The sequence below is a fragment of the Oryctolagus cuniculus genome, chromosome 8 (assembly GCF_051225735.1).
Source record: "Oryctolagus cuniculus isolate XC-2025 breed Fujian yellow rabbit chromosome 8, ASM5122573v1, whole genome shotgun sequence".
NCBI classification, from domain to species: Eukaryota; Metazoa; Chordata; class Mammalia; order Lagomorpha; family Leporidae; genus Oryctolagus; species Oryctolagus cuniculus.
The window spans coordinates 21723105-21749742 of NC_142874.1; the positions used below are offsets into that span (position 1 = coordinate 21723105).

General features: G+C 49.5%; 1 long non-coding RNA gene across 1 annotated transcript; it reads right to left on the reverse strand.

The window, feature by feature from the left end:
• Positions 1–1843: 1843 nt before the first annotated feature.
• On the reverse strand, positions 1844–25458 carry LOC149124903 (uncharacterized). The gene is made up of 4 exons (XR_016211632.1): positions 25387–25458; positions 3953–4016; positions 3011–3203; positions 1844–2544 (listed from the first exon to the last, which is right to left on the reverse strand). It is a non-coding gene; the product is annotated as an uncharacterized LOC149124903 (long non-coding RNA).
• Between the last annotated feature and the right edge of the window lie 1180 nt (positions 25459–26638).

Genomic DNA, 26638 nt, shown 5'->3' on the forward strand with positions numbered 1-26638 from the left:
GCAGCAGTAGTCTTGGTACGGAGGAGACAGTAACTGAACCCCCACTTCCCTCTCTCAAACCAGGGGGGCAAATCAGACATTATGTGCGGTGTTCCAGTCTGGCTGCCTGCAGGGCTGGGCTCTAGGTTTGATCTAACCTGGTCTCAGCTGAGCAAAGGGGCAGGCACTGGTCGGGAAAGCAACAGAGACGGCAGGCCCTCGGACACCTGGGACAACGCGACAGACTGAGATGCCCCACAGACCACGTAAGGTCCCCAGGAGCAGCTGGGGTGCGACTTTGGGCAATTAGCACATTCAGAGGCGCTGTGGACGTGGGGGAACTGAGAAAGCCACACGCAATCCGCACGGGACACCTGCTCAGTAGAGAGCAGAGAAGATGCTCATTCAGCCTCTTTGTCAGGCTGCTCCTGGGCTCAACCAAGCTGGGCTAACAGGTGAAGGGCTGGCCCAGCACAGTCGATCCGCAAACACTGGAAGAAGTGGTGTTTTTCCTTCCAGAATCTCAGTTTTCAACCACAAAAATCACAAAGCATACAAAGCAAAGGTAAGCAAAGTCCACTCAAAGGAACAAAATTTAATGACAGATGCTATCCCTGAAAAATCTTAGTGTATTAGCCTTTAAGATTTATATATTTGAGAGGCAAAGTTACAGACACAGAGAGGGAGAGACAGAGACCGGTTTTCCATCTGCTAGTTCACTCCCCAAATGGCTGCAATGGTTGGAGCTGGGCCAGGCCAAAGATAGGAGCCAGGAGCTTCTTCTGGGTCTCCCCCAGGGGTGAAGGGGCCCAAGGACTTGGGCCATCTTCTACTGCTTTCCCAGACCATCAACAGGGAGCTGGATCAAAAGTGGAGCAGCCGAGACTCAAACTGGTACCCGTATGGGATGCCAACCCACTATGTCATAGTGCCAGCCCCTAGACTAGTTTTTGTTACATTAACTAAAAGAGAGAGCTACATCTTGGGGAGAGAGGTGCATCTTGGGAACAAAAAAAGGTTTACGTTCACACAGAGTTTGCAGATCACAATTCAGGAGTGGGTGGCCCCATTAGTTTGGTGTCTGATGGGCCTTGGCCATGGTGGAGAGGAAGTGGAGGAACAGGATGTGAGCCAGGAAGGAGAGCGAAGCTGGGCCAAACTCGGCTCAATAACCAGCCCTCTGGCTGCTCCACTTTGACCCAGCTTCCTGCTAATGCTCTCAGGAAGGTAGAGGAAGATGGCTCAAGTACTCGGGCTCCTGCCATCCACACGGGGACCAGGATGGAGTTCCAGGCTCCTGGCTTCTGCTTGGCCAAGCCCTGACTGTTGAGGTCATTTGGGGAGTGAACCAATAGACAGGAGATCTCTTTCTCTTTCTGTCCCCTACTTCTACCCCGTAACTCTGCCTTTCATATAAATAAATGAACAAACCTTTAAAAAAATAAATAACCAGCCTTCTCCCAAGAACAACCCTCTGAGAGCAGGCCCCAGAAACCTTAAGACCTCCCAACAGGCCCACCCCTTGGATACCATAATTAGATCAAGTCCCCACCCTTAATCCCTCAGTCCTCAACTTTAAGACTTCAGGGTTTAAACATCTGCATGGATTTGTGGAGATTGGTTCTATTTAATCCAGTTTTGGCTCCCCAAAACCGATGTTTTCTGCACATACAACATAACAATCATCCCATCCCCCAAAGTCACAATGTCTTAATGCAGCCCAATATTAATGCCTGAGTCCAGAGTCCAGAGTCTCATCTGAAACTCGAGGCAAGCTCTCTTCCCTGTGACTCCCTGTGTGACCAAAAAGCAGTTTCTTACTTCTAAGATACAATGGCAAGGCAGGCACAGGCACGTTTCCCTTACAAACAGGGGAGACAAGGAAATAGAAAGACTTGATAGAACCAGAAACCAGCAGAGCAAATGTGAAGTCCTAAGGCTCCATGCCTGCCACCCTGAGCACACCGGGATGGGGGCTGGGCCCCCAACGGCTTGGGCAGCCTCACCCCTACAGCTCTGCGAGGCCCACCCCATGCTTCAGTTTCCACAGGGTGGGCGTCTCATCTCTGCGACTCCAGTAGGCAGGGCCTTCTGCTGCAGCTCAGAGCCCTCATTTCTGCTCGGCAGTATTGTAGTGTGGGCTCCTTACGATGATGCTTATCTCCATCTCGGCCCTCAGTTTGTCCAGAACATCCTTGGGAATCTAGGTTGGAGCCTCTCTGGTTTTGCTGGTCTGTGTCCGTGTGGCCGATCCCTGAGGCTGCCTGCTGAGCTCTGTGCCTTGCCCAGGCTGGGCTGGCACCCTGCTGGCAGCTCTCCTTGGTGGATGGCCCTTGTTGCTGGCACCTCTACTTTCCCAGGGTCTCCTCAGCAGCTTCACCCTGCCCAGCTCCCCCTGCAGGGCTCCAGCCCTGCAGCACAACTCTGGTTTCCCAGCTTTGAAATCTCGGTGGAAGCTTCCATGACCCCAGAACACCTGCAGCCTGCACACTTGCAAAGCCGGCATCATGGGGACAATGCCAGGGTCTGGCGCTAGAAGGAGACGTGCCGGGACCAGGCGAGCTTCTATAAGTATAAATATAAATATAAATTATTATTATTATATTTATATTATTATAAATTATTTAATTTATAATTAAATTATATATATTATTATAAATTATTATATATATTATATTATATTATATATATTATATTATATTATATTATATATATTATAAATTATTTAATTATTATAAATTATTATTATATATTATTATAAATTATTTAATTTATAATTATTTAATTTATAATTAAATTATATATATTATTATAAATTATTATATATATTATATTATATTATATATATTATATTATATTATATATATTATAAATTATTATAAATTATTTAATTATTATAAATTATTATTATTTAATATTTAAATATAAATATAAATATAAATAAGTAAATAAAGTTTTTTAAAAATCAGTTTTCCTCAAATGCCCCTTCCCCTCACATTATCCCAACCATAGAACTAAGGAAAGACCCTACAGCACGTAATCTCACTGATGTCTCCTTCTTTGCTTTTTGGTAAAGAAGCATTTAAATTTGGTATTTTGCACATATCAGTTTTTGCTTTAATAGAACAGTCTGTGGTTTCCTACACATCCTCTTGTAGTCCTGAGTTTTACAGGGAAGTAATCAGAAGATCGGGGAGGTTTTCAGCTTGTCCAAGGTCCTGCAACTAAGAAACAGAAGAGCTGAGTTTCTCCGATCCAAGCCCTCCTTCCCCACACATCTTCCAATACCACTTGTGCTTCTTAAAAGTTCAGTAGCCCCTGGGGCTGGCACTGTGGCACAGTAGGTTAAGCCACCACTTGTGGCACTAGCATTCCCTATCAGAGTGCCGGTTCAAGTCCTGACTGCTCTGCTTCTAATCCAGCTCCCTGTTAATGAAGATGCCTGGCCCAGCCCCAGCTGTTGTAGTCACTGGGGGAATGAACCAGAAGATAGAAGATCTCTCTTTTAAAAAATGCATTTATTTATTTTAAAGGCAGAGTTACACAAAGAGAGGAGAAGCAGAGAGAGAGAGAGAGAGAGAGAGAGAGGTCTTCCATCCATTGGTTCACTCCCCAGTTGGCTACAATGGCCGGAGCTGCGCTGATCTAAAGCCAGGAGCTTCTTCCTGGTCTCCCACATGGGTGCAGGGGCCCAAGGACTTGGGCCATCTTCTACTGCTTTCTCAGACCACAGCAGAGAGCTGGATCAGAAGAGGAGCGGCCGGGACTCAAACTGGCGCCCATATGGGATGCCAGCACTGCAGGCGGCGGCTTTACCTGCTCTTCCACAGCGCCGGCCCCAAGATCTCTCTCTCTCTCTCTCTCTCTCTCTGCTTTTCAAATAAATGAAATAAATCTTAAAAAAAAAAAAGGTCAGAAAATGCATGCTGTCATTTGTTCCCCATTTCCTTCACACAGGCACCAAAGCCCCTACCTGTGGTCTGTAGTTCTCCCTTCCACGTGCAGCAGCCAGCAGCAGTTACGGGGAGCTGTGGGACCTGTGAACACATGGGAGGGCAGGCTGAGCTTCCTCCTCGCTCAGGAAGAGCCTTGGTGCCACCCTCTGCACCAGCTGAGTCACCAAGTTTTAAGTTTCGTTTCCCAGAGAAGGTACAAGACTGAGGCTGTATGCCTTATCACAGATTCCCGGGGCTGTCCCATGTATGTTGCCGATGCCTTCTAGGAAAACGCACGTCTCTGCCATTGAAGGCAAAGGTCGAAAGCACATGCACACACACACACACACAGAGAGAGAGAGAGAGAGAGAGAGAACACACACACACACACACACACACAATGTCCCTGCCTGACCTGCAACCTGGTAATGCCCAACTATTAACTACTCCAAAGATGAGCTCAGGGCCAGCGCCGTGGCTCACTTGGTTAATCCTCCGCCTGCGGCGCCGGCATCCCACATGGGCGCTGGGTTCTTTCCCAGTAGCTCCTCATCCAGTCCAGCTCTCTGCTGTGGCCCAGGAGTGCAGTGGAGGATGGCCCAAGTCCTTGGGCCCTGCACCCATGTGGGAGACCAGGAGAAGTACCTGGCTCCCGGCTTCGGATCAGCGCAGCTCGCCGGCCGCAGCAGCCATTAGGGGAGTGAACCAACGGAAAGAAGACCTTTCTCTCTCTCTCTCTCTCTCTCACTGTCTAACTCTGCCTGTCAAATAAAATATATATATATATAAAAGATGAGCTCAGCCACTTCCTAAAGTCATTCACGTTATCCTTTTTGTTTTGTTTTGCTTTGTTTTGGTTAGCAACTGTTAAGGGGCCCGGCACTGTGGGGTAGTGGGTAAAGCCACCGCCTGCTGTGCCAGCAGCTCTGGCCATTGTGGTCATTTGGGGAGTGAACCAGCGTATGGAAGACCTCTCTCTCTCTCTCTATATATATATATATATATGTGTGTGTGTGTGTGTGTGTGTGTGTGTGTGTGTATATATCTGGCTCTGGCTCTCTCTGTAACTCTTTCAAATAAATAAAATAAATCTTGAAAAAAATGATAATTAAACTGACATGTCCTATATCTAGCAGTTAAGACAACTTCTATACCACTGATGGGCCAAAAAGCATTCATTTAAATAAACTAAAATTCTTAAAATTAAATAACCCTAAAGATATTCATAAAAAGGTATAAAATACAGAGCTGGCACCATGGCACAGTGGGTAAATCCTCCGCCTACAGTGCCGGCATTCATATGGGTGCCAGTTTGAGGCCCAGCTGCTCCACTTCCAATCCAGCTCTCTGCTGTGGCCTGGGAAAGCAGTAGAAGATGGCCCTAGTCCTTGGGCCCCTGCACCCATGTGGGAGACCTGGAAGAAGCTCCTGGCTTCTGGCTTCAGATTAGCGCAGTTCCAGCCATTGTGACCAACTAGGGAGTGAATCAGTGGATGGAAGACTTCTCTCTCTCTCTCTCTCTCTCTCTCTCTCTCTCTCTCTCTGCTTCTCCTTCTCTCTCTCTGTAGCTCTGACTTTCAAATAAATAAATAAAACTTTTAAAAAAGGTATAAAATACCTCTAAAATTACATTTACCAAGGAATGTATATTTTCAAATATTCATATCAGAAAGAAGTTAGAAAGAAAATTAGTGAGCTAAGCATTCAACTTAGCTGAAGGAATTAAAAGAACAGTGAGAAAAAAATGTAAAAAGAAAGCGACTTTTTAAAGAAGGTAAGAGGAGAAAATTAATACAGAAAATCCACCCATGCATACAAAAAAGGAGAGAGGACCAATAAAGCCAAAATGAATTATTTGAAAATAACAATAGTTCCATAGCCTGGGCCTGGGGAGGCACAGTAGTGGAAAGAGAAAAGCTACCATATTTGAGAGATACTGTGAAGACTGTGTCAATACGACTTGGGTACTGATTTCATTTGCAGGTGGAAAAGTCACTCCATTGCAAAAGATAACTTCATTCAGTCAAAGAAAGAGATATAGATGTTTTGGAAACAAACTCCTATTTTCACCTTTTTCTCCCAATGTAACATCCATGAACATGCCAAGAAAATGGAAGAGTGCCAGCACCGTACCAGTGTCTCTATCAAGGGAAGGAAGAATCACGGTGCAGGCCCAGGCCCACCATCCCCGGAGTCTCTCCTGAGCCTTTGTGCCCGCATGGATTTATATCCCTTATCTCACGCCGTTCTACCAAGTCTGCTGGGTTTGTATGTTTCTCTGTCTCCCATGTAGGTCCAAAAAAATATTTGTTTATTCACATTGTATTATTTACATGAAAAACACAGAACATATATTTCAAAGAGGGGAGCACAGTGAAGCAGCGGGTAACTCAGAGAAGGAAGCTCTCTGGGGCCCAGACGGAGACAGTCGCTGAAGTTCTTTTCCCAGAGCCGTCAGATAGGTCCCCTTGCCTTTGTATTCCCACGTGCACTTTATCCCCAAAACCGGGGCAAGTAGTGTTGGTGTTTTTGGTGGTTAGTACCTAAGACCCTTTGTATCCTTCCAAAGTTTGAAGCAATTGAAAAAACAGCATAGGTGATAGATGAATGACCCAAGAATCGTCAGCTGTGCTTTTATTAAATTTCCTATTGCCGCTACCAACAAATGACGGCAAGATGAGTGGTAACCTCACAGGTCTGAAAGTCCTGAGTCCACAATGGGTCTCCCCAGGGTGTTGGCAGGACTGTGTCCCTTCTGGAGGTCCTAGGGCAGAGAGAGGCCCTCCCCTGGTTAGATGGCGGGAGAGCTGTATCGACACAGTAGCTGAAATAGGATAACGTGGAAAAGCACTGGGACCACCAGAGTCAGGCTTACCAGGAAGGAGCAACAATATGTGTTTGGAGATGTCTGCTAAACTATCTGCCTGTTTTTTTTTTTTTTTTTTTTTTTTTTAAAGATTGATTGATTGATTTGACAGGCTGAGTGACAGGGAGAAAGGGAGAGACACAGACAGAGAAGTTGTTCCATGTACTGGTTCACTTTCCAAGGCTGAGCCAGGCTAAAGACAAGGAGCCAGAAACTCCATCCAGGTCTCCCACACAGGGGGCAGGGGAACAAGCATTTGTCCCAACATCTGCTGCCTTCCCAGGATGCAGTAGCAGGGAGCTGGGTTGGAAGTGGAACATTCAGCAGGACTCAAAGCGTTGTTCCAATACCTGCTGCTCTATCTCATCTCTGCTTAGAAACCCCCATGGCCAATACTGTCAGAAAACAATCACATGGGCTCCTTTTGAGCCTGGTGTAACCAGTGAGCCAATCGACAATGGCCAAGAATACAGAACTCTGGTGTAAAAAATTACCTGCTTCCATGCGGATGCTTATAGAGTTATTCATTTTTTAAAGCTTTATTTGAAAGGCAGAGGGAGAGAGAGGAGAGAGAGAGAGAGAAGAGAGAGAGAGAGAGAGAGAGAGAGAGAGAGAGAGAGATCTTCCATCAGCTGGTTCACTCCCCAAATGTCTGCAATGGCTAGAACTGGACCAATCTGAAGCCAGGCGCCAGGAGCTTCCTCCAAGTCTCCCACATGGGTGCAGGGATCCAAAGACTTGGGCCATCTTCTGCTGCTTTCCCAGATGCATTAGAAGAGAGCTGGATCATAAGTGGAGCAGCCGAGACTCGAACTGGTGCCCATATGGGATGCTGGCGCTGAAGGCAGCAGCTTTACCTGCTACACCACAGCGCTGGCCCTTTACGGAGTTATTCTCTAGACTGAAAGACTATTCCATGGGGCCGGCATTATGGCACAGTGGGTAAAGCCGCCACCTGTGCTGCTGGCATCCCACATGGGCACTAGTTCAAGTCCCAGCCGCTACTCCACTTCTGATCCAGCTCCCTGCTAATGACCTGGGAAAAGCAGTGGAGAGCGACCCCCTGGGAGACCCAGATGGAGGTCCTGGCCCCTGGCTTCAGCCTGACCCAGACCCAGCCATGGTGGCCATTTGGGGAGTGAACCAGTGGATGGAAGATCTCTCTCTCTCTCTCTCTCTCTCTCTCTCTCTCTCCTTCTCTGTAACTCTGCTTTTCAAATAAAAAAATAAATCTTAGAAAAAGGAAAGACTGCTCAAAGTAGTATGCTCAGTACATTTTTGGAATTCCTTCCAGTTAAACAAAAATGAACGACTAAATACGACATACTTGGTTTTGTGTGCTTCTTAACCATGTAAAAATGTCACAGTATCGAGCCAAGCATTGAGGATGAAGCCAAACTCTGTCCTAATGTTGGCATGCAGGCTGAATAAATAAATGAGTGTCTTCTTGCCATACTGCTAATTCTGTGAGGTTACCAAAAAATGAGTCGTATTCCCCATGTGAGCACTTTTTAAACCTATGACAGCTACCAGCCATGGCTTGTATGCTCTGCACACCATTCCACAGGCTCCACAAGGGCCAAATGTAAAGAAAACTCAGTCACAGATTCATTTCATACACTCGCAAAATACAGGCTCTCATCAGAGAGGTAAGGCAATGCTTATCCAGGAAATGAATCTAAGTCACTGCAATGTGTCAAAGCCATGGGCTTTCTGTCTTCTAATCCTGACACCACAAACACACTTCAAGTGCAGAAGAGTGCAACCTGCTTACCATGATCATCATAAATGCTCTTTTTTAAAGACTTATTGTATTTACTTGAATGACAGAGTGACAGCAAGAGAGGGAGAGACAGAGAGAGAGAAAGAAAAGTCTTCCATCCTTTGATTCACTCCCCAAACGTCCACAACAGCCAAGCCTGGGCCAGGAACCAGAGACGTCATCCAGGTTTCTCATGTGTGGCAGGGGCCCAAGCACTTGGGCCATTTTTCGCTGCTTTCCCAGATGCGTTAGCAGGGAGCTGGATTGGGAGTGGAGCAGCCAAGACTCCAACTGGTGCTTCAATACGGGATGCATACCTCACAAGCAGTGACTCAACCTGCTGAGCCGTGTCACCAGCCCCTGAATATCATAAATCTTCACTATCAAACCTTCTTTCACAAAACTCTCCACATACGGAAATCCTGAACACTTCTGTATGGATGAACAATGTGTAGATGCTTTGAAAGACCCCTTTCTCTTCTCTTGCATTTCCTAATTGGAGTAGATATTTTGTGTTTCCAGATGATCATGGCTATCTATTGACAGAACAAATGGGTTTTATGTGCTTGGTGAGTGCTATGATTGGGACTGATTCAGTTCCTAAACTCATGTAGGAGTTTAAATTAATGTGTGTCCAGATCCTAGAATATCTAACATCTAGTGGGTGCTCAGTGTATGTTGTAGACAAAGTGTGTGGCAAGTACGTGGCCTAAGGGTTAAGGCACTGGTTAAGCTGTCCACATCCCATATCAGTTTCTGGATCTGGTTCCTGGTTCCAGCTTCCTAGTAATGCAACCCCAGGAGCAGCAGGTGATGGTTCAGTAATTGGAGCCGTGCCACCCACATAATTAAACTGAGTTCCCAGGGCCTGGTTTTGGCCTATCTTAGTCTTGGCCATTGTAGGCTTTTGAACAGTGAACCAATGAATGGGTGCTCTCTCTTTCTATCTATCTATCTATCTATCTATCTATCTATCTATCTATCTCTGTCCTCTCTCTACCCCTCTGCCTCTCCCTCTCCTCTCAAATATATTAAGAAAGAAAAACCCCTGAAGTCATAGGTTAATAGTACCAAAAGATAAAACTGAATCCAATTATGGTGTTTAGGAGGTGGGCCTAGTGGGTGGTTGTTGGGAGCATGCCCGTGGAAGGTAGTTCTCAAGAGAAGGTTGATTGTAAAAGCTGAGTTTGATCCCAGCCTCTCCCCCTCCCCCTCCCCCTCCCTCTCCTCTCCTTTCCCCTCCCCCTCCCCTCCCCCTCTCCCCACCACTTCCTGGTTCACCATGTGACCCGCTCTCCACACAAGTTCCACCACTGCCATCTGTTATCCTCACCAGATGCCAAACCAACAGGGTCACTTGAACTTGAATTTGAACCTCCAAAACCATGAGTTAAATAAACTTTCGCTCTTCGTAAAGTTAGCTGCCTCAGGTATTTCATTGTCATCATGAAAATCTGACTGATAGGGTAGGGAACCCATCGCCCTGGTAGTTTTGGCCCCAGGGACAATGAGAGGATTCACACCTGCTCTGTTGGACAGGCCAAGCTCCAGACTTCCCTCTGTCACCAGCCCTGCTGTCAACAGATCCGCAATGCCTACCTCTCATGGTGCGTTAGGTAGTCCTGGCTTCCTGCTCCTAGTGGAAGTTCCACAGGACTTGGAAACCCGGTACTGACAATATCACAAGACACCTTAACAGGCCTCGGTATCCATCTGTGGGGGCTGCCATAACAAACCGCCACAGACTGAGTAACTTACACAACAGAAGCCTATTCCTGCACAGTTCCGGAGGCCGGCGGTCTAAGTCCAAGTGCCAGCAGGTTTACTATGAGAATCTTTCCAAAAAGAGGGGAGCAACGCTAGCTGGATAGACCATGTGTTGTACCGAGCTTTGCAAAGTACTTCAAAAAGCTTGTGGAAAAATGGATTGAAAAGACAAGTTGACTTGGATGCCAAAAATGCTTTGAAATCCATGCATAATTTTTTCATGATATATGTTTTTCACAAACTTTTTGAAGACCAATCTTATGAATGGATTTCAAAAAGCTGTTTCACCAAAATAAACATATCTTTTACTGCCATTTCCATGAACTTCCTGAAGTCCCCTCATAGCTCAGCCTCATGTTGTCCTCACATCCCACCTGCATAAAACCAGCAAGGTCAGGGCACAGTCACGGTCTTCCCTCGGGAACTGCAGGTCTGCGTTGAATTGCGTCAAGAGAGCTGGCCAGCGCCATGGCTCACTAGGCTAATCCTCCCCCTGCAGTGCCAGCACACCGGGTTCTAATCCCCGTCAGGGCGCCGGATTCTTTCCCGGTTGCCCCTCTTCCAGGCCATCTCTCTGCTGTGGCCCGGAAAGGCAGTGGAGGATGGCCCAAGTGCTTGGGCCCTGCACCCCATGGGAGACCAGGAGAAGCACCTGGCTCCTGGCTTCGGATCAGCATGGTGCGCCGGCCGCGGCGGCCATTGTGGGGTGAACCAACGGGAAAGGAAGACCTTTCTCTCTGTCTCTCTCTCTCACTGTCCACTCTGCCTGTCCAAAAAAAAAAAAAAAAAAAAAAAAAAAAAAAAAAAAGAGAGAGAGAGCAAACCACTGCATTGAAAGATTCTGCATCCTTTATTTCATAGGAAGCTGCTTGGCTGTGTTTGCTGTGATAAAGGTTTGGTATCAGCTCAAGTCAAAAAGAAGTGCAGAGCAAGCATTATTGCTCCATTTGTTGCTGGGAAATTTTGACTCCACACTGGCACACCCTCATAAGTAATTCATTTTTTTTTTTTGTATATCAAATACACCGCCTTTCATAAGCAGTCACGCAGGCAGGGACTTTGACCTCTTGTGATAACATAAGGACTCCAGGGAGTCTACGTAGCAGGAAGATACAAACAGGAACACAAAGCAATATTGGCAAGAGCAAGATTTAGCCTTCAGAAAATCCCTAGGCTGTTGGAGCCTTGACCCCGTGCTATGAGACTTCTTCAGCTGGACACGAATTACCACTGTGATCGTAACATCACGGAAAGAGGTGCATCTTCCCCTGCCCCAGTTACCGACTCACACAAAAACTGCAGCATCGAACTTCTCCCAAAGCATCCAAACTTTCCTTCCTTCTTGAATGGAAACTTCCAGTTCTCGCCAAGATGAAGCAGCTCCATTCCTTCCCAATCTTCATTTTTACAACTACAAAAAAACCGTGAACCCAAGACCAGAACCAGCAGAGGAGACCCAGAAAGGCAAGATGAAGACAGCAGACTACCTGGGAGTCTCGAGAGGAGGAATTGGCAGGCAATGAGTTCTCTGAGTTTCTTTGTTGACCTCCCTCTACCCAGAACTGCCAGCTGGCACAGATTAAAACTGCTCCCAGATGGGCTGGCATTGTGGCATAGCTGATTTGTGATGCCAACTTCCCAAGTGGGCGCTGGTTTGAGACCCAGCCACTCCACTTTTGATTCAACTCCCTGATAACGGCCTGGGAAAGCAGCAGAGGATGGCCCAAGAGCCTGGGCCCCTGCACCCACATGGGAGACCAAGAAGGAGGTCCTGGCTCCTGGCTTTGGATTGGCCCAGCCCTGGCCATTGAGGCCATCTGGGAATTGAACCAGCGCATAAAAGATACCTCTCTCTCTCTCTCTCTTTCTCCCTCCCACCCTCCTTCCCCCGTCTCTATGCAACTCTTTCAAATAAATCTTTCCTTTAAAAATTGCTTCCAGAAATGCCTCTCTCCCTCCCCAGCCAGCGGACCTGGAAAAGGGCAGTACAACACAAAACCTTTACAGCAAAGTCCATCCTGCTCCTTCCAAACCTCAGCAGAAGACGGGAACTGTGGCCCCTGCGGGTTCAGCAGGGCAGAGTGGGAAGCAGAAGCAGACAGGGGCACTGTGACTGCCCTGCCTGGTGGTGGCGGCAGAGCCAGCAGAGAGCGGGCCTTCCATCCCATGCCCAGAGCAGGTGCAGCACAAGCTGAGCCTCCACTTGCATCGGGCCCCAAGGAGACTTGCGAAACATTAGGAAGTGGAGCTGATCCATCGCTATGCCTCACCTTCTCCACTTGTAGTTCTTAAGAATAACCGTAGGCCGGCGCCGTGGCTCACTAGGCTAATCCTCCGCCTTGCGGCACCGGCACACCAGGTTCTAGTCCCAGTTGGGGCACCAGATTCTGTCCCGGTTGCCCCTCTTTCAGGCCAGCTCTCTGCTGTGGCCAGGGAGTGCAGTGGAGGATGGCCCAGGTGCTTGAGCTCTGCACCCCATGGGAGACCAGGAGAAGCACCTGGCTCCTGCCATCGGATCAGCGCGGTGCGCTGGCCGTGGCGGCCATTGGAGGGTGAACCAACACCAAAAAGGAAGACCTTTCTCTCTGTCTCTCTCTCTCACTGTCCACTCTGCATGAAAAAAAAAAAAAAAACTGTAGAAGGTCTTAGGCATGTGAAAAGCCCTGTGTTCCAGGGTGTTCCAGGCTCCAGCCCAGGGATCCCTGTTGCCCTGAGATGTAAGATCCAAGATGCACTGCGTTCTGAGTGCCTGAGGCTGTGTCTGCAGCTGGGAGCCCACCTACCCTGAGAAGTTGTCCTGAGTGGGGTGTGACTGCTCTTCACGCATCATAGGCTGCTGCTGTTTCTCACTGCCTGCCTTTGAGGAATAAGCCAGATCCCTGTGATTTTCTGAGTGTGAGTGTGTTCTGCCTTGCCAAGCTCAGACAGGGAGCTAACCAGGGTCCAGTGGGGTTGCTTCACAGTGCATACAGAGATCACTCAAGTTCCGGCTGCTCCACATCCAATCCAGCTCTCTGCTGTGACCTGGGAAAGCAGTGGAGGATGGCCCAAGTCCTTGGACCCCTGCACCCGCGTGGGAGACCCGGAAGAAGCTCCTGGCTCCTGGCTTTGGATCAGCGCAGCTCCAGCCATTGCAGCCAACTGGGGAGTTGAACCAGCAGATGAAGACCTGTCTCTCTCTCTCTCTCTCTCTCTCTCTCTCTCTGCCTCTGCCTCTCTGTAACTCTGTCTTTCAAACAAATAATCTTTTTAAATCTCTTTTTTTAAAAAAAAGGAATGAAAATTATGAAATGGAAAAATACAGTAACAGTAAAGTTTTTAAAATGATTCCATGGCTTCAATAGTAGGGAGCAGAGGTCCCTTAGGATGGAATTGGAGACTATGAGGAGATGTAAGTAGAATTTAGCTGGTCTGAACAACAGACTGCAGGTATGCTGAGACAGAAGCGAACGAGTTTTAGGGACATAGAGAGCTGCTGTTCATATCCTTGAAATCAAAGAAAGGGAGGGAGAAAAAGTGTTTCACAGAAATAATGACTGGGAAGTCCTAAATTTAGCACAAGTCCCAAATTTAGCACACCTACTGACTAAAGAAGCTACACAAACCCCAAATAGGACTCTTCAAAAGCCATACCAAGAAACATCGTAATTAAACTTATGAAAACTAAAGGCAGATAATCCCAGGAGCAGAGAAAAGCAACACATAGCTGATGACAGAATATCCATTCAAATGCCAACGGAAGCCGCAGAGGCCTGAGAACTGAAGATTTTTTGAAAACTGTCAATCATAACTTTTATATCTGGTGGACATATTGGACATATTCATTAGAATGAGGAGGAAAAAGAAAAACAGTGCCGGTTGAAGGGAAATAAAGAGAATTTGACACAAGCAAACCTGTCTTTAAGGCAGCTGTACAGGAATTTCTCGAAACAGAAGAGAAAGGATTGAAAGCGAGATCTGAACTTCAGAAAGGCGAGAAGGACGCCAGAATGGGGAAAAAATAAATAAATAAATAAGAGTTAAATATACTACAGTATTCTCATGGGCTTCTTCCATCATATTTGATGGTTGAGGCAAAATATTTAACATCATCTGATGCCTTGGGAAAGCAGTGGAAGATGGCCCAACTCCTTGGGCCCCTGCACCTGTGTGGGAGTCCCAGAGGAAGCTCCTGGCTCCTGGCTTTGGATCGGCACAGCTCCAGCTGTTGCGGCCAACTGGGGAGTGAACCAGTGGATGGAAGACCTCTCTCTCTCTCTCCCTCTCTCTCTGCCTCTCCTCTGTGTAACTCTGACTTTCAAATAAATAAATAAATAAATAAATCTTTTTTAAAAAAATTTTAAAAACAGGCAGGAAAACAATGACAGTGACGTCATGTGGACGAGGGGTCTTCAACAAGTTCATGACAAGTGTGTATTATGCACAATCTCTGCACGGACTTCAAAAACCTCTGCACTGAAATAAAGTCCTTTTTGAATTCCGCTGCCCAGGCGTCTATGAAGTATCCTCACGTAGACTCCAACTCCTCGAGCAATCCTTAAGAAAACTACACACAGCGATAAACTCAGAGTGCACTAGAAATGCATCACAATGGAACCCTAGACCTGTTCAGGAAGTTCACGGGCAGGCAAGAAATGAGAAACAGAGGGAATGTGAATGGCAAAGGCACACCCCAAACATGGGGCCTCATCACCTGGGAGCAGGGAGATGCAGGGGAGCGGGGTGGGCCCCTCCCTTCAGGGTGGGCCCCTCCCCTGCCTCCACCGTGGCACTGAACCGGATCTGGGCACGAAGGAGGCTCATAAATACCAGGAACTGGAATGCGATGCAGTCAGGCTGTGTCCTCAGCCAACCCTGAGCCACCTGGGCAGCGGCTCAGAGGCTTTCTGGGGCACTGGCCAGGCGCCCTGGGCTGCGGCCTGGCGCCCGGGTGCTCCCAAAAGCCGGCTCTGCCTGGAAGCTGCCGTTTGGGTCTAGCCTGTGTTCAGCTGCTTCTGTGAGACCAGGTGGTCAGAGCTGGCGGAAGCCACAGGTCTGGGAAGGAGATGCGCCCCAGGTTTGCTGGTGTGTGTTTTTTTTTCTCTCTCTCTTTCTTTCCCTCTATCTGACTGTGCTATGGGAAAGGCTGCCTCCTCTCTCAGCGGGATGCTGGCTGCAGCGCTGGGAGCCAGCAGGAATTTCTGGGAAGCAACACAATTACAGCGTCGGCCAGGTTTGTCTGCAGAACCTGTCGCGCACACGCTGCATTCCTGTCCAAAAGGCCAGGGTTGACCCTGGCCCCACCCCGCTGCCCCTGCTCCCAGGTGTCCTGGGGCCTCCCTTCAGGAGTGGCACAGATCCCCGGTCAGTGCCTTGCCCATCGCTGCCAGATCGCACCTGGTCCTGGTCTCCACGGCCCTCGGGGCTCCCTCCCTTGGCTTAAAGGTTCCCTGCCTTGTATTGATGATTGGTCAATCACCTCTCACTAAAACTCACTCACGGCATTGAGAGCGGGATGCACCTGGCCCTACAGGCACACACGACTCATGAGATTGGGGTGGCGCTGTAGGGTAGCAGGCTAAGCTGCTCGCAGCCTGCAGTGCCGGCATCCCGTATGGGCGCCAGTTCGACTCCCGGCTGCTCCACTTCTGATCCAGTTCCCTGCTAATGCGCCTGAGAAAGCAGCAGAAGATGGCCCAAGTGCCTGGGCCCCTGCACCATGTGGAAGGTCTGGAAGAAGTTCCAGGCTCCTGGCTTCGGCCTGGCCCAGCCCAGCCCCGGCCATTGTGGCCATTTGGGGAGTGAACCAGTAGATGGAAGATATCTCGATCTCTCTCTCTCTCTCACACACTTGCTCTCTCTCCCCCCTCCTGTCTCTGTAACTCTGTTTTTCAATTAGATAAAACACTAAGTCTTTAGGGGGAAGAAAAGATTTACATCATTTATCTCCCCGTAGATAACACTTTGATGTTCGGTTTTGTCTTGAGGGGTTTCCATTCCTGGAACCCAGGCCCTGAGCAAGAGGTAACCACCACGGGCACACAGCCCCGAGACTCATGGTGCCCACTTTGTCATCATCAAAATTCCGTAAAGAACATAGCATTGCCAACAAACACTGACGGCCAACGAGGTGCTTGGACAGGAACGGAACACGCACCTCCCGGGCCCAACTTCAAGCTGTAAGCACCTTCACCGTGAACCCTTCGAGGAGCCCTGGAACTAAGCAATAGCAGCCCAGCTCCATGCTCTGGACTTTGAAATACATGCCTCCCACTCCCTTCCACCACCCCAGTATCAGTAATGGGCTTGCTGCGTGCTGGGGGAGCAGGGCCAAATTTGGGGGCTCCACAGCCATTCCTCCAGCCAGTGTTGGGATGCCCTGTAGCGTGAGGAAGAGTAAAGCTGATCTCCTGTCTGTGCCACTCTGATGCCACTGCCACCCACCCCTGAGCCCAGAACGCACTGCCCCTTCCTCCCAGCCAGTCCAGTTCCTTCCCTCTTCTCGATGCCCCAGTGACCCTCCAGTCTCCCCGGGCTCCCTCAGTGCATGGGACAAGGCACTGTGCTCTGAGTCTCCTCTTGATTTTTTTCTTCTTATTATTCCACACTCAAGTCATTGTTCTTTCCCAAATCAAAATGGAAGCTCCTAGAGGATTGCATTGAGTGATATTCATTTGAGTGCCCCCCTCCTCCCCACTTCTTTTTAAAGATTTATATATTTATTTATTTGAAAGGCAGAGTTACACAGAGAGAGGGAGAGGCAGAAAGATGGGGGGCGGTCTTCCATCTGCTGGTTCACTCGCCAAGGGGCCACGACAGCCACAGCTGAACCAGGCTAAAGCCAGCAGCTTCATGGGGTCTCCCACGAGGATGCAGGGCCCCGTACAGTTGGGCCACCTGCTGCTGCTTTTCCCAGGTGCATTAGCTGGGAAGCAGAGCAGCCAGGACAGGAACTGGTGCCCATATGGGATGCCAGCACTGCAGACAGTGGCTTAACCTGCTATGCCACAACACCGGCCCTAACCACTCCCTAAATGCTGCTCATTAACACACACACACACACACACACACACTCAAGGAGACAGGGAGATGTGATGGCATTCTAGGTGCATGGTGAAAAATTGGAAAATGAAAAGACAAGGCACTGATGAGAAGGAAACCCTTTCAAAATGCATATCTGAAAAAGGACTTGGGTCCAAAATACACAAGGAACACTAACAGCCCAATGCTTAGTTCAAAAATGGGCAAAAGAGCTGCACAGACACGCACCACAAACAAGCACTGAGATGCTCCGTGTCACAGGCCATGGGGAACTGCCACAAGGAGATAGGACCATGTGCCAACCAGAACAGCCAACACCCAGGGCACCAACATCCCCAATGTGCAGCTGAGGCTGAGGACGGCAGGAACTGTCAGCCATTGCTGGTGAGGACGGAAACTGGCACAGCCACTTCGGGCAACCACTTGGACAGTTTCTTACAAAAGGAAACATTGGCTCACCATGGGATGCAACACCTAAACTCCTTGGTGCCGACCCATAGGAACTGGAAATAAATTTAAGTCCATACAACAACCTCCAAAGCAGCAATTGCAAAATTAATTCTAGGATGGGAAACATTACAGGAAATGAAGTCACTCATGCGCATCTGTTCAGTTTTCCCAAGTTCAGGACAAATACAAGCACCACTAAAACCAAGAAATCAAATGCTTTCAACAGCCCAGAAGGTTCCCTCATGCTCCTTCCCAGGCCACCCCAACCCCCTGTGTCCAGCCCAGGCCAACCCTGGGGCACCCTCACCCTCAAGTTTCTTAGGCATGGACTCAAAATTCAGTATGTGGCAGCTCTTAGGGCTGATTTTGCGGCTTTGGTGTTCCATTTCTGGGAGTCAGCAACACTCTCTAGAGATCAGTGTTTGATTCAAAGGGCTGATTCCTAGGGGCGGGACTTCAGGCAGGGGGAGCCCTCGCAGGAGGAAACAAGCTCTCCTCTAGCAGAGGGACCTTCCTACAGCTGGAGCTGCATGGACCCTGGCCTGGTCTCGAGGCTGGTGCAGAGCAGGTAGACCTGGACCCCACATGGGCTTCAAGAACCAGACAGGGTGCATGAGCCACAGAGCACAGGTTTCCCTACAATGCTAGACCTAATGACACGTAATTATCCACCCTCTGGAAGGCAACGGATTGGCTTGGAGAGAGGACTAGGGGAAGCTGGGAGCTCCCAAGGCCACTGTTTTATGCTCTCACATGTGTAGGTTGCAACGACGATTCGTAATAAGAAAAAGAAAAGGAAGGGGCCAGCACTGTGGCACAGCGTGTTAATGCCCTGGCCTGCAGTGCCAGCATCCCATATGGGTGCCAGATAGAGTCCCAGCTGCTCCACTTCCAGGCCAGCTCTCTGCTGTGGCCCAGGAAGGCAGTGGAGGATGGCCCAAGTGCTTGGGCCCTGCACCCGCATGGGAGACCTGGAGGAAGCACCTGGCTCCTGGCTCCTGGCTCCTGGCTCCTGGCTCCTGGCTCCTGGCTTCAGATCGGCGCAGCTCCAGCCATTGCGGCCAACAGGGGAGTGAACCAGCAGATGGAAGACCTCTTTCTCTCTCCGCCTCTCCTCTCTCTGTGTAACTCTGACTTTCAAGTAAAGAAATCAATCTTCAAAAAAAAAAAAAAAAAAAAAAGAAAGAAAAAGGAAAGGAAAATGGCAGAGGTGGGTCAGCCTCAGGAGTCTGGCCATCCTTAATAATACCAATCAAAACGAAATCTGCTTGCACAGTGTGTTAAGGCTTCTGCTTGCTGACTCACATCCACAAGCACGGATGGCCTTGAGGGCTCATCGCTGCAGGGCCCTAGGCGGCCACAGTTTCACAGGGACGTGGCCTCATGGTTTCTGAGCACGGCAGCTTCTAGGAGTCGTGGCAGAGACATGAACCAGATATGCAAACAACCTTCTAACCTGGACAGGAGGGGACACGAGGCTCGGAAGCGAGACGGGTTAGGTGCCGTGATGTGTCCTGGTCTAGAGCCATGGGCCCTTCTCCCGTGGTTGTCCACACGGCTCCCTGTTCAGGCCCCTGACCCTCGGCGAGGCACCACTGCATCCGGATGGATGAACTCAACTTCTTCCTCCTCCAACCGCTACCTGCTTTCTCAACCTCAATCTTCGCCATAGCTCTTGCCGCCACCTGGCTCCCACTCATCGTAATTTGCTTCCGCCTCGTTGGTCTCCTGCTCTGGGGTGTGCCTGCCGTGAGCACACAGGCTGCCCTCCCTGTCGGAGAAAGACGATCCCAGGCCGCTGGAACTGCACTGGCTCGGGTTTGGCTTCAAGGTGGAGGAAACAGGAGTGTCCCAAACCTGAATCGGACCAAAATGGGCTCCAAGGGCAGCAAAGGATGGGTTGGTCATGCACCAACGGATTCATATAATCCCGGATGTAACTGGACACAAATTCACCTCTGGGGATCCTGTGGGAGTGCTTTCCATGTGTTCTTCATAAGACAGGGCTACGGGAAGCCCTGAGCTCCCAGGGCCCACTGTTTGGCATGCTCACGGACGCTGCTCGCGATGATGATGGACAGTTAGGGGAGAAGAAGTGATGAAGAAAGGTTTGAACCTGACAAGCGATCGTACTATGGACGACAGCCTCCGTCACCTCTGTTTCCCTGGTCCTGGATGAGATGCCTGGTTCAGACTTTCTCTGATGTTTCCCAGCAGTTCCAAAACCACTGTGGTTTGAGGACTTGGCGCTGAAGTGCGAGCACTCCTGGCTGTGTGAGGCTTACACCGCCAGGGGGCGCTGCGTCTTCAGAAGCAGAAGTTCTCCTCCTCCCCACCCCCGCCGTGGTGTCCACGCTGGGTAACAGTACTAGTGCCGGCACCCACCGTTTTGTGATGATGAGAAACACGGAAGCCACATCACAAAGCCTGCACAAACCTTGTCCACAGAGCCTCAGTGATCTGGGACCAGCACGGCTCCTTGAACACGAGGCCTCCTCCCAGGACAAGGCAGTCAAACACCCACGCCCCTGGACTTCTATTTCCAAATCCCTTTCTTTAGGGGCCAGCGTGTGGCACAGCAGGGTAAGCCACCACCTGTGATGCCAATATCCCTCATGGGTGCAGGTTCGAGACCCGGCTGCTCTACTTCCGATCCAGCTCCCTGCTACTGTGCCTGGGAAAGCAGCAAAGATGGCCCCAGTGCTTGGGTGCCTACACCCATGTGGGAGACCCAGAAGAAGCTCCTGGCTTCGTCCTGGCCCAGTTGTGGCCATTTGAGGAGTGAAGCAGCAGATGGAACATTTGTCTGTGTGTTTCTCTTCTCTCTCTAGTTCCGCCTTTCAAGTAAATGAAAAATAAAACAAATCCCTTTCCCCAGAGACTGCACCCGTGTCTCTTGGGTTCTTTGGTCTCCTAGCCGATGGGTTGCCCTTTTAACTTCACAAGTACTCAGTGTGGAGTCCCTGCTCCAGTTCTATAAATTCACACTCCCTGCTGTTGCACCCTCGTGAGTCTGGGCAAGCATTAGTGATAACAACTAAAGCTAATTCTACTTGCATCATGTGTCATCGGCTTCCACGTGGTTTCAGTTAAATCTGACTCAAGTCAACAAACACTGGTGACATCATGGTGGAGCCCTCACAGGTCACAGGGGTCAGTGGGCCACAACCTCGTGGCTTTTGTGCACATGCAGAGAAACAGAATCTACAAGCAACTATAGTACAGGTAGAAAGGGACACACAGCTCAGGATGGGATGAGACAAGCGCCCCGCCCCCAAGGACCTGAGCTGTCCACTCCCTGCGCTAACCCAGCCTGCACTGTGCCCTGATCACCTGGAATCGTCCCCACAGCTCTTGCCACCACCTGGCCCCCACTCATCGTAATTTGCTTCCGCCTCATCTGCCTCCCGCTCTGGGGTGTCTACACCACAAGCACACAGGCTGCCTAGGACATCAGCAGGGACCTGCGGGGAGCCTCCGCTGTGCTGACTGGGGACGGCCCAGCCTCTTGGCAGGGACCTGCTGTGCTTCTTACAGTGCAATCGGTCCAGACCTTGAGATGAGTGATGGGGCTGGAGCGTTCCAAAGCCAAGACAAGGATCAGGCTGGGACCGGATAATGGCCTCCAGGGAAGGTGTCCTAAGGCAGGAGGCATTCTCAGAGCCTCCTAGGGGACAGCTGGAGCCCTCTCCCAGCTCTGAGGGAGGGGTGTGGGCAGCACAGCCCTCCTCCCTGCAGCCTTGCAGCCCCTCAGGACCACACCGGGCAGCAAGAACTGTGGGCCAGCACTGTGCTCAAGCCCTCCCTGTCTAGCAACCCTGGAGCAAGGTGCCTCCTGCAGACGAGACAAGTCAGAGAAAGGGAGGGACTTGTCCATGGCAGGAGGCTGGAGCCCGGGTCCTGAGATGGCACGAGCGTGCTGTGAAGCTGTGGCCTGGCCCTGCGTGTGCAGCAACACAGGACTTGGAGGTGGAGGAAGGGGCGGGAGACACCTGCCCCTAACCAGCAGCCTGTAGCCCTCCCTCGCCGCTGGGTTCTGAGTCACCTCCCAGGTCTTCATTTTAACTCAACACAAGGGACCCAGCAGCAACTCAGTGCAAGCGGCAAACACTCTTCCTCCAGATGCGCGAGACCCAGGGACTGAGACACTGATGGAGACCCCCGGTGTGAGACACTGAGGGTCCTAAGTTCCCCCTGCAGGTGCTAAGTGAGCCCTCTGTTTATCCCGGCTGGAGCGCCCACTAGCTCTGGCACTCCGGGAAAGCGACTTCCTGTCGATGATCCCGGTGTTTCCTTCTCTGGAACAATTAGCAAAACCAACATGGCAGCTGCTTCATAAATATCCCTTCCCAACGATAATTTTCCTGGTCTGATTCCACCAGTAAAGGCTGCAAACTATTTAATGACCAACATTAGGAAAATGACCCCATGACCTGACAGTTTCAGAACACTTACTTGCGTGGTATGAAATCATGAAAAATCACTTCGGAATATGAACAGCAATACTATAGTAAAAAAAAAAAAACAGTAATGACACAAAAATTGTATCTGCAACTCGGTTGAGAAACAAATCCTAAAGGGAATGTTCTAAACTAGTGTTTATCAAAATCAGCAAGTTGTCCCACTGGGACATACTGCTGTTCCCAGACAACAGAAAGTCTGCACCTTTGCCCAGAGAAAAGTCTCTTAGTGGGAGCCTCCGGATGGTGGCTGGCACTGTGGAAGTCTCGTGGAGTCCAAGCTTTGCAAAGGGTCATTTCGGGAGTGCACACCCACAGCCTGGTGGCAGACCCGCCAATCATGCCTCTGGATTCAAGCCTGGAAATTTGTCCTATTCCCCCAGGGAGCTCGGCTATAGCCCTTTCTCCCTTGTGCCTGTCGTCCCCACCACCTGCCAAGAGAGTCAAGGTCAACCCTGTGTGCACCCTGGTGCCTCCACAGAGATGCTCATCTGCCCATCGACTTCAGTCTCGGTGGTGGGCCTCAAAGAGCCCCTGTGGCCCAGCTCCAGCCCCCTCGGCTGCAGCCCCAGCTTAGTTGCACTGCTAAAAGGACCAGTGGGATACCTCCCCATATCTCCCACCCCATATCTCCCAGCCCAGGAGAACCCCCGCCTCCTGACAAGTGCACTGGGAAGGTTCTCAGTCTGTGCCCAAGCCCCTCCCCTTGCACTCACTCTAAGGCCCCCCCATCACTGCAGTCAGGGGACTGTCCCATCTATGCAGGGATCTCCTGGAAGACAAACCCATGTGGGCTACAAGCTAAGCTTCCAGGCTCTGGTCCCTGGCTACCTTTCCCACACAGCCCTTGTTCCCTACCTGGGACTCCCCATGTCCTTCCAAGCCAAGGTGCTGTGCCAGCCTTGCAGGACTCTTATAGTGTGTCTGGGCCTACTTAGGATGCCTCCTGTGCTCACCTGGCTCTGGAATCAGACTTCCAGACAGGCCTGGTAAAGAAAGACAGGCATAAACCAAGGGGACTGCAAAGAGAGAAGTCAGTACTCAGCTCCACAACAAGCGGACACTGATGCATGTGTGCAAGTGTCAAGAACAGTCAGGTAGGAGCTGGCGCTGTGGCACAACTGGTTAAAGTCCTGGCCTGCAGAGCCAGCATCGCATAGGGGCACCAGTTCGATTCCCGGCTGCTCCTCTTCTGATCCAGCTATCTGCTATGGCCTGGGAAAGCAGTAGAAGATGGCCCAAGGACCTGCACCCACATGGGAGACCTGGAAGAAGCTCCTGGCTCCTGGCTTTGGATCAACTCAGCTTTGACCATTACGGTCATTTGGGGAGTGAACCAGCGAATGGACCTGCCTCTCTCTGTAACTCTGTTTTTCAAATAAATAAAATACATCTTAAAAAGAAAGAAAGAAAGAAAGAAAGAAAGAAAGAAAGAAAGAAAGAACGAACAAGCAGAGAAACACTCCCACATCAAACAGACAAAATTCGATGCCACAGCTCACCTCAGTGGGATGGAGATATGCGACCTCTCTGATATAGAATCAAAGGGGCCATTTTAAGAAACTCCCTCAAGAAAACAATGAAAAGGAATGAAGAAAACTTATGAGATTTATGGGATAACATCAGAAATGCACAAGATTTTAGCGATAAAGAGGGATGAGAGAAAGACAAAGGTATAGAAAGCTTATTTTTAAAATGATGGCAGGAAACTTTCCATATATGGGGAGAGATGTGACCTTTCATCAAGAGGGAGCTCAAAGGTCACACCAGTGAGATTTTGTCTGAATCAGACTACCCCAAGACATCATATAAGTGAACTGTCAGGAAGAGAGGGAAGGGGTATAATACAGCAAGAAAAAGAAGCAAACAGAATATAAAGGACTTTCAGCATAGATGGCCCCAGACTTCTCAGTACAAACCAGGAGGCCAGCAGATGGTGGAATGATGTATTCCAAGTGCAGATAGAAAAACATTGTCGACCAAGGATAGGGTGCCCGGCAAACCTGTCCTTCAGAAACAAAAGGGAGATAGAGACGTCACCAGATAAAGACTAGGAGAATTCATCCCCACCAGGCCTGCCTTAAAGAAATGCTAACCAGGGCTCTCCCAGCTGAAAGACAAGGATGCTCATGAGTAGCACAAAGACACCTGCAGCTGTCAGACCCACTGCAGAAGTGTACGCTCTACACCTGAGACCCCAGTGTCACACAGGAGCGCTGACGGGACGCTGCTCAGCTTCCAATCCAGCTCTCTGCTAATGCGTCTAGGAAAGCAGCAGAAAATGGGCCAAGTGTTTGGGTCCCGGCACGCACGCGGGAGGCCCAAGCTCCTGGCTTCTGACTGGCCCAACCCTGGCCATTGCAGGTATTTAGGGAATGACCATCAGATGGCTGATCTCTCTCTCTCTCTCTCTTTCTCTCTCTCTTCCCCCTTCCCCTTCCTTCTTTCCCCCTCCCTCCCCCTTCTCTACATAACTCTGCCTTACAAATAAATAAACAAATCTTTAAAAGAAAAAGTAGTATATATTAAAATTCACAATATCTTTAGTGCGAAGGGTAAAAGGCAAAACCATTAAAATAAAAATAACTATGATAATTTGCTAAGTGATACGCAATGTGAAATTGTGGCATCAAAAGTTCAGAATGAGACAAGAGAGGGCAGAGAGCCTTTGCAGTGTGGTATAGTAGTTTTAATGCAACCAAGGTTGTTACCTGCTTAAAACTGCTCATTAGAACTCTACGGCATTCTTTGTAAGCCTCACAGTAACCACAGAGCAAAAACCTATCATTGACATGCTAAAAATACAAAGAAGCGATCCAAGCATAGCACTAGGGAAAATTACTTAAGCATAGGGAAAACACGACGGGAGAAAGGAAAAAAGGACACACAAAACCGCTAGAAAACAATTTTTAAATGGCAGTATTAAGTCTTTACCTACACACAATTATACTGAATGTAAATGAAATATTTTCCAGTGAGAAGTCCTACAGCAGTCGACTAGGTTTTTAGAAAACTGACCGTGCGCTACCCGTGAGGGGCTTAGGTAAGCTGTAATGACACACGCACAGTGGACGGGAGGACGGAGGGGCGGGTGTCTGCCCAGTGCTTAAGCCACCCCACGCATGCCCACAACCCGTATCAGAGTACCTGCCGTGAGTCCCGGCTCCTCCACCAGGATTCCGCTTCCTGCTAGCGTGCTCCCTGGGCGGCACAGGGTGATGGCTCAAGCGCTCACCTCCCATCACCCGCGTGGAAGACAGGTGGAGTTCCAGGCTCTGGCTTCTGCTTGACCCAGCTCTGCTGTTGAAGGCATTTAGGGAATGAACCAGCAGATGGAAGATCTCTCTGTGCCCGTCTCTCTTCTCATTTCTCCGTCTTTCAAATAAAATGAAAAAGAATTGTAAATATAATTAATTAGTGACTTAACTGTGAGAATCCAAACTCTGAGCCTTTTAGAAGAAAACATAGGGGAAAGTTTCATGACCCTGGTCTGGGCAGGAAGTTAGGTGGTGCGACCTCAAAAAGCATAGGCAATAAACCTAGAAGTAGACAAATGAGACTGCAACAAACACAGCAAAGGAACAGTCAACAGAGTGAACCGACAGGTAGCAGCATGGGAAACGACATTCGCGAACCACATCTGCTGAGGGGTTACATTCCCAATTATGTAAGGGGCTCAACAGCACGCACAGAATAACTCTGTTTAAACATAGGTGAAAGAGCTGAGTATACGTTTCTTCAGACGGGAACACACCAAGGGCCAGGAGTCATATGGAAAGATGCTCAATATCACTAGTCACTAGAGACAGGCAAATCAAACACATGATGGAGAGCACTTCACATCTGTTCAAATGGCTACTGTCAAAAAGACAAAAGACAGCACGTGCTGGCAGAGAAAGGAGACTCTGATGCATTGTTGGTAGGAATGTAAATTAGCATAGGCACTGTGGAAAACAGTATGGAGAGTCCTCGAGAAAATTAAAACTAGCAGTACCATATGATTCAGAAATCTCACTACCAGGTATGCAGCCAAAGGAAATGAAATCAAGTAGGCAGACAAGTGCTCTGCTCTTTTATCACAGTGGTCACAATAGCCAAGAACTGAGTGAACAGAAGTGTCCGTGGACAGATGAATGGATAAAGAACATGCAGGGTCTATGCAGACTACTGATCAGCGTGGAAAGGATGAGATTCTGCCCGCGTGTGGGACAGGAGAATGCTATGGTGAGTAAGACAAGCCAGGCACTGGCCAGCGCCGTGACTCACTTGGTTAATCCTCCACCTGTGGTGCTGGCATCCCATATGGGCGCCGGGTTCTAGTCCTGGTTGCTCCTCTTCCAGTCCAGCTCTCTGCTGTGGCCCAGGAAGGCAGTGGAGGATGGCCCGAGTGCTTGGGCAC